This window comes from Hibiscus syriacus, unplaced genomic scaffold (assembly GCF_006381635.1).
Source record: "Hibiscus syriacus cultivar Baekdansim isolate YM2019G1 unplaced genomic scaffold, ASM638163v2 tig00007902_pilon, whole genome shotgun sequence".
Classification (NCBI taxonomy): Eukaryota; Viridiplantae; Streptophyta; class Magnoliopsida; order Malvales; family Malvaceae; genus Hibiscus; species Hibiscus syriacus.
In genome coordinates, this window is record NW_024062148.1 from 135,459 (window position 1) to 144,174 (window position 8,716).

Sequence of the window (8,716 nt, forward strand, 5' to 3'; positions counted from 1 at the left end):
CATCCACAAGACTTAAAAACTTTGTTAAAATATATCAAAATTATTATCGTACGACCTAATAAATTCAAATAATATTTTTACTTATAAAATGTATCATATTGGTTCACTAACAATACATAAAATTAGAGAAATACAATATAAAAGTATGTTTTATTATTCATCTGGTTTAGATTCAATGGCTTCAACAGTTATATGAATAAAGTTTTATGGAGAAAAATATAAATAGGAATACAATACTGGTTATAATCTAATTATTAAGTCATCAATTTAAAATTTAAAAATACAGAAATTAGGATCTAATTTGTTTACTTTTGAACCGAAAGAGATCTATAAAGTAATTAAATAAAAAATAGGCCAAGGCTTAATTTATCTAGTTTTAAAATTGAGAGAACTATAAAGCAATTAAAAATAGAGGACTAGGATTTAATTCACATAGTTTCAAAACTAAGTGGACCCAAAAAAATGATTGAATCAAGAAATTAGAAAAATAAAACTTAATTTATCAAACTTATAAACTAGAAGAAGTAAAAATAAATAAATCTAAATTTTTACGAGAGGCTATTATCCGTATATATGAATATTTAATTGGGTTGAATTCAGATAGTTTCCATAGAATGTCTGCATTTACTTTTAGGAGACAGGACACCCAGGCTTCAATGTAAGTCCTTTGCCCCTAAGATAAACACTCAACCCTATGCTAGTTAGTTTATGCTCTTTGAGTGATATTATAAATGTCACACATGGCTTGTCTGCTGGTATACCTTCATTTGAAAAAATAACATTAATGTTTCATGATACTACTTTTATTGGGATTTTAAACCAGTGGATTTTACGTGATAAATGAAGTAAAATCGTGATGTTAATATCCTTTGTTTTATATACTAGTAGATATCAAAGGAAGAGGAATGGTATGTTGCATTCATGCATTAAATGGTAGCATTTATAATGGTCCACTAATAAATTCAACAAGATTCAAATTTCAACTGTAGAAACTGATACCGTTGATGATCGGCCGACCTCATTTAAGAGAAAAGTGGACCACCACAGTCATATCTTGAGACCTTACATATATGCTCCTACACTATTCTTGCTTTTAATTCTGCTTAGTTTTTGAAACCTATAAACTGTGCTCATCTCCTTCACTTTGGATTTCGAGTTTTTTGAACACTAGGGACCAGCCCTAATTTTCAAGACTAGGTGGATCGTGTGTTATCTTAGGACAGAACGTATTTTCATAAACGGCACCACATAATTAAGGAATAGAGAAAGCTCCAAACTTTTGCTTGTCAAACCAGTTATGAAACATGTCGAAAGGATGTCGGAGTTGAAATTCTGAAACACGTTGTTCTGATACCTAAGTTAATGAATATCAGCAAAAATGACCTCTGTTGGACTATACAGCCTGCCTGATATACAATTACTTGTATCACCATGCAACAGAATTTAATAAAAGAAAACCAAACCATTTCTCCATTTTCTTTCTCACCTATACAGGAACGTGCACCAATTACACTGAAAGAAGTGGAACTTTTTTTTGGGGGGGGGGGGGGAATACAAGAAGCAGTTAATGCAAGAGATCCGGTAGTTGGTTTTCCGTTTTTCCCCAAGACATAAAGCGAAAGATAATGCCATGAAACCGGATTATCACTCCTGCGCAGTCGTGGGCCTGAGCCACCTATTTGGACTAATGGCAGGATACAAAATAAAACTAAAATTAGTCATAGATTGAGGAAGCAATTTGACTGTACAGTAATCTACGGTGTGGAATATGTTGGGAAATAAACCGAGTACAAGTAATTTTCCTATAATCAAATTAGTGAGAATGCGAAATAAAAGCAGAAAAATAATACCCGAAATTGATAACGGAGTTCAGCCAATTGTGTCTACGTCTCCGGATTGTTGCAGATCTTTTACTAAGAGATAAAATTTACAGGTGTTTACAAAACACTCACTACTCACAAGAAACTCTCTAGTATTGGGAGAAAGAAATGATTTGAGATTTTGGGATGATTTTGAAGCTAAATGAGCTAGGGTATTTATAGTTGAAGCTTGAGGACTAATCTTATAAATACCCTAAAGTTCAATGACTCAATTTGGTGATTATCCCTTGCCCAAATTCAATAAAATAGGCTGCCTAACTTTGAAATTTAAAGCAGCCCCCACCTTTGAATTTCAAGCAGCCACCGGTTGCTAGCATTTATTATTTTCCCAACAATCTCCCACTTGAAGACTGATTTTAATCTGTCTTCACACCTCGATCAATACAACAATATTTCTGGTCTTGTTATTCTAGCATGCCAACTGAAAGTGAACACAACTTCAGTTTGTCCATAGTCACCGTCTATGTCAACATGTCTGCCGGATATTGAGCTCCACTAATCTTTTCAAGTTTCAAAATCCCATCTTCTAGAAGAGACCAGATAAAATGATATCTCAATTGTATGTGTTTCGTCCTGGAATGAAAAGACGGATTCTTTGCTAGACGGATAGCACTTTGACTATCGCAATACAAGACATTGTTTTCTTGTTTCTTGTCTAACTCTTCCAATAAACTTTGGAGCCAAACCATCTCCTTGCTGGCTTCTATAACAGCGGCATATTCTGCTTCAGTTGTGGAGAGAGCAACTATCTTCTGTAGTTGAGAAACCCAACTCACTGCAGTACCTCCTAGAGTATAGACATACCCTGTAGTGCTCCTTCTGATGTCAACATTTCTGGCTAAGTCAGCATCTACATAGCATGTCAGTATCGTATCTCCACCTTTGAAACAAAGTGTTTTGTTTGTGGTACCCTGCAGATATCTAAGGATCCATTTGACAGCTTCCCAGTGTACCTTGCCAGGATTATTCATGTACCTGCTAACGGCTCCCACTGCTTGAGCAATATCTGGTCTGGTATAAACCATGACATACATCAGACTTCCAATTGTTGAGGGATACATCACCTTCACCATGTGTGCACGTTCTTCCTCCGCCTTTGGTGAATGTTCTTTGGAGAGTCTGAAATGAACACCTAAAGGTGTACTTACTGGTTTAGCATCTTGCATGTTGAACCTGGAGAGTACTTTTTTGATGTACTCAGCCTGTGATAATATCAAAGTCCCCGACTTTGTGTCTCTCTTGATCCTCATCCCAAGAATCTGCTTTACAGCGCCCAGATCCTTCATAGCAAACTGCTTCGATAATTTTTGCTTCAAGTTTATAATCTCTTGCATGTTTGAGCCTGCAACGAGCATGTCATCAATATACAACAATAAAATAATAAAGCTATTATCGAACCTCTTAATGTAGCAACAATGATCTGCTTGGCATCTGGTAAAACTATTGCTACCTATGAAGCTATCGAACTTCTTGTACCACTGTCTAGGAGCTTGTTTTAAACCATACAAGCTCTTCTTCAACTTGCATACCAAGTTTTTCTTGCCTGCCTCATATAGATTTCTTCCTCCAAATCACCATGAAGGAAAGCTGTCTTCACATCTAACTGCTCAAGATGTAAATTCTATGCAGCTACAATTTTCAACACCAGTCTAATTGTAGATAACTTCACGACTGGAGAGAAAATTTCATTATAGTCAATACCTTCTTTTTGCTGAAAGCCTTTGACAACCAATCTTGCTTTGTAGCGTTTGCTCCCATCATGCTCTTCTTTGATACTGTAAATCCACTTGTTATAGAGTGCTTTCTTTCCTGGTGGTAATTCAGCTAATTCTCACGTCTGATTTGACATAAGCGAGTCCATCTCATCTTTCATGGAAGACAACCACTTGACTGAATCCTCCATCTGCATTGCTTCATCATAGCACTCTGATTCACCATTGTCAGTCAGTAACAAGTAGTACAAAGAAGGTGAGTAACATTGGATTGGTTTAGGAATTTTGGAGGAGCGTCTTAGTTCTGGTGTGCCTGGTTCTTCTTGAACTGTTTCAGGACTGATCTGAACATCATTTCCAGAAATCTCCTCAAACTCAGCAAATTCCTTTGTTTTAGCTTCGGTATTGGAGCTACTTGATTTTATGGTTGACCTGTCTTTGTACATCACATTCTTATTGAAAATGACATCTCTGCTTTTGATGATCTTCTGATTTTCGTAGTCCCAAAACCGGTAACCGAACTCATCACCACCATAACCAACAAAGACACTTTTGTTGGACTTGGCATCAAGTTTACTTCTTTCAACAGAGTTTATGTGTACATAAGAAATACAACCAAACACTCTTAAGTGTGAAAGGTTTATTTCTTTCTTGCTCCAAAATTCCTCTGGTATTCCACCATCCAAGGGAACTGAGGGCCCACGGTTGATCAGGTAAGCTACAGTGTTGATAGCTTCAGCCCATAGCATTTTGGGCAAGCCGGCATGTATCCTAATACTTCTGGCGGTTCATTCAGAGTTCTATTCATACGCTCTGCTACGCCATTCTGATGCGATGTCATGGGAACTGTTGTCTCCATCTTGATCCCATTATTTGGGCAGAAATCTCTGAATCTTCTATTTATGTACTCTCCTCCATTATCAGACCTCAACCGCTTGACTTTCAAACCAGTTTCATTTTCCACCATGGCCTTCCATTTTCTGAATGTATCAAAGACTTCTGATTTCTTCTTCAGAAAATAAACCCACACCTTCCTCATAGAATCATCGATGAATGTGACATAATATAATGAGTCTGCAAGAGATGGAACTAAAGATGGTCCCCATACATCAGTATGAACCAACTCTAACTTTTCAGTCTTGGGTGTCTTGCCAATATTTGTAAAACTCACTTTCTTTTATTTGCCAAAGATGCAATCCTCGCATAGTCTGACATCTACACTCTTTAGGTCCGGCAGCTTCCCTTTTGAAAAAAGCGTCTTCATCCCTTTCTCGCTCATATGACCAAGTCTTTGGTGCCATAGGTTTGATTTTCCATCAGTATCTGCGGCTGCAATGATATTCTCTAAATTTGAGGTTACATAGAGAGTGCAAGTCTTCTTACCACGAGCAATGACGAGTGTTCCTTTGGTAATCTTCCATTCACAGCCTGAAAAGGTTGTGCTATATCCTTCTCCATCAAGCTGTCCAACAGAAATCAAATTTCTTTTAAGACCAGGAATATGTCTCACACCTTTCAGCGTCCAGGTGGTATGGTTTGTCAACTTTAGTCGGATGTCTCCTCTTCCGACGATCTTCAAGGTTTCGTCATCAGCTAGATGAACCTTTCCAAAATCACCACTGACATAGTTCTCCATGATTTCTCGGCATGGGGTGGAGTGGAAAGATGCCCCTGAATCTAAGATCCATGATTCAATCGAACTGTTGACCCTTAGAATCATGGCATCACCTGTCTCTTTTGTCACGTTGGCAGATTTCTGTGCACCGGTATCTTTCTTCAGTGCTCGACAATCTCTTTTAAAGTGACCTTTCTTGCCACAATTATAACAAGTAAAATATTTCTTTCCTGATCTTGATTTGCCCTTTCTGGATTTGGATCTGCCACGATTTGAATTTCTTTATGAAGTTCTCCCTCTGGACTCCGTGTACAAGGATGAAGAGGTTGATGCTTCACCCGATTCTCTCCGTCGAATTTCTTCGCTCAATATCAGATACCGAACATCGTCGAATTTTAATTTGTTTTTCCCGATGAGCTGTTGACTGCTGTAACAGTAGTATTCCAACTGTCTAGTAGAGATGATAAGAGAATTAAAGCTCGAACTTCACCATCGAATTCAATTTCCACTGAACTCAACTGGGTTGTGATTGTGTTGAGTTCATTTAGGTGTTGTGCCATTGATGCCCATTCCGTCATCCATAAATTGAATAATTCACTCATCAAGTGCACTTTGTTTGAGGCTGATGGCTTCTCATACATACTGGAGAGAGCCACCATAAGACCCGCCGTGGTATTTTCCTTTGCTATGTTGAAAGCAACATTACGGGATAACGTTAGTCGAATAACTCCAAGGGCTTGTCTGTCGAGAAGAGCCCAGTCTTCATTCTTCATGCCCTCTGGTTGCTTTCCTCAGAGAGGTTGATATAGATTTTTCTGGTACAGAAAATCTACAATATGCATCTTCCAAAAGGCAAAGTCCGCACCATCGAACTTTTCAATTTTCACCTTCCCTTCATCTGCAGCCATCGCTCTCACTCGAATCTGGCTTCGTTTGGATCGTTTATGACAATTCTTGTGAACCACCGTATATTAGAACACCTCCGTCGACAAATTCGTATCGTTGACAAAATTTTACTATTCATGAAATTCACTATTCACATAAATAGTAACCTCGCAGAAAATTGACAAAATTCACAATCAAAATATCTGATACCAGTTGTTGGGAAATAAACCGAGTACGAGTAATTTCCCTATAACCAGATTAGTGAGAATGCAAAATAAAAGCGGAAAAATAATACCCGAAATTGATAACGGAGTTCAGCCAATTATGCCTACGTCTCCGGACTGCTGCATATCTTTTACTAAGAGAGAAAATTTACAAGTGTTTATAAAACACTCACTACTCACAAGAAACTCTCTAGTATTGGGAGAAAGAAATGATTTGGGATTTTAGGATGATTTTGAAGCTAAATGAGCTAGGGTATTTATAGTTGAAGCTTGAGGACTAATCTTATAAATACCCTAAAGTTTAATGACTCAATTTGGTGATTATCCATTGCCCAAATTTAAAAAAAAAATGCCTAACTTTGAAATTTAAAGCAGCCCCACCTTTGAATTCCAAGCAGCCACCGGCTGCTAGCATTTATTATTTGACCAACAGAATAGAAGTCAACATGCATCGATCTAGAAAAGGAAGTTCAGGTTAACAAATAAGCACCTTATTGCCTTATTGTTATTGCAAGCCGACACCAGTATTTCTGGTTTTTCCTCGTTGCAACTCTCGCTGGATTTCGCCAGACATTAATCTAGTATTAGTGTATAACTATTGAGAGACTAAAAATACTTGAGAAGGATAATGTTAATTATCGTGTGTATATATATATATATATGAAAAGATTAGCGAAATATAAATATATTAAGCATATATATGATCCTTGATCAATGTACATTATATCTGGGGGGAGCGGGTTGTAACTCATTTTCATCCATCAATCTATGTTCTATGTTATGTCTTTGCTGGAATGATAAACATTTAAACCCTAATATATATAACTTCGAGTACTAGGTCTCTATCTTGCATTGCTGCTTTCCCGGACAAGAAAATGAAAAAGAAAACATGGATTAATTGGCGTTAATCTCAGTTGTGAGAAGGAGGATGAGTCTTTGGTGGAGAGTAATCGAGGTTAAAACCAGGATGCTTTTCGCCATGTTTTCTATGGGGCACCCGCCAAGAAACTGAAACAACAGCCTTACTTGTTCCTATTGCACCAGATGTTTTCTCCTTCTGGCTTTCAACTGTCTTATACATGACCTCAGCATCTGGCAGCTTTTGCCTACCATCATTATTCTGCAAAAAGATAAGTAAACTTAAATATGTAAATGTAAGAAGCATGCACAATATGGTTATATATAATGATGACAAACCTTGGTGGATACGTGAAGTTGATTTTGATGCTTATTCTCATTGTGAAGTGCAGGAAGGCGGCGAGAAGTAGATGCATACAGAGACAGACAGAGAAGGAAAACAAGGAAACAAGAAGTGATTGACATGATGAGGGCTAAGTTGTTTGCACTTTGCAGTATAGGTAATGGTATTTGTAGTAAGAGAATTAAATGAGGATAGATTAAATAGGTATCTTACAACATGCAGATGGTATGGGTTGTTTCCCTTATGTCCTTACTCTGATCAATTGGGTCCCAAAGACATAGATCGAAGCACAGGGAAAAGGAGCTTTAATGTGGGGATTCAGAAGAATGTCCAAAAGGTAGTCTCATGTTAAATAAAGGTAAACTGAGAACTAATGAAAGCAAAAGAAACTCAAAGAAAGGTAATGCGGTGCCTAACTAGCTTAGCTTATCGAGTCTTCCGAGGCTGATGGGCTGCAATTAAGCAATGTCCCTCGTGTTGTACTTCATTTTGCCTTTTCCCACCATTTGGTCTCGAAATACTTAAAACTGAAATATTCTAATGCTTAAAATATAGAAAAGTGGGAAAGCCTTTTTAGATCGAAATGGACAACAAGTTTGTTCAAGAATGGTGCTGTTTTGTTAATCGAAATGTGTCCTATTCTATACAAATTCAGAAATCATAATGAAAAGTGTATATTACTAACTTGTAAAGAAAAGAAATTGATAAAGAGACAAGGATACGAGGACCACCGGTTCCTTTGTTCATATTGTGAAACACAAAAGGGCCCCTCCATAACCGTCAATACCGGCTCTAGCGACACGTTCCACCCAAGCATGTGATCATTGAATTGCTATACTCCATGGCTGTGGAAAAGCTTCTTTCGTTTTTTTATTGTATATCAAAGTAGACCGGTGCCCTTCCGACGTGACGGTGTAGTTGGTTATCACGTGAGTTGGTTATCGAAGTAAAAGGCGTTGCCCGGTTCAAGTCCGGGCGACATCTTTTAAGGTTTTCTGATCATACTGAGAATTCCTGGGATCAAAATAAATACAAAAATAAAGAAATTAAATAAAGTTAAAACTGTGTGTGTCTATCTCGTAAACATAAATGAGTGCAGATAAGCATTCTCCTGCATGGCATTAGGCTTTTGGATGTTTTGTTTGTATGGCTTTAGGAGTTGAAGCTTGGAGATCTTCATGGCTGGATGTTGGGTTTAG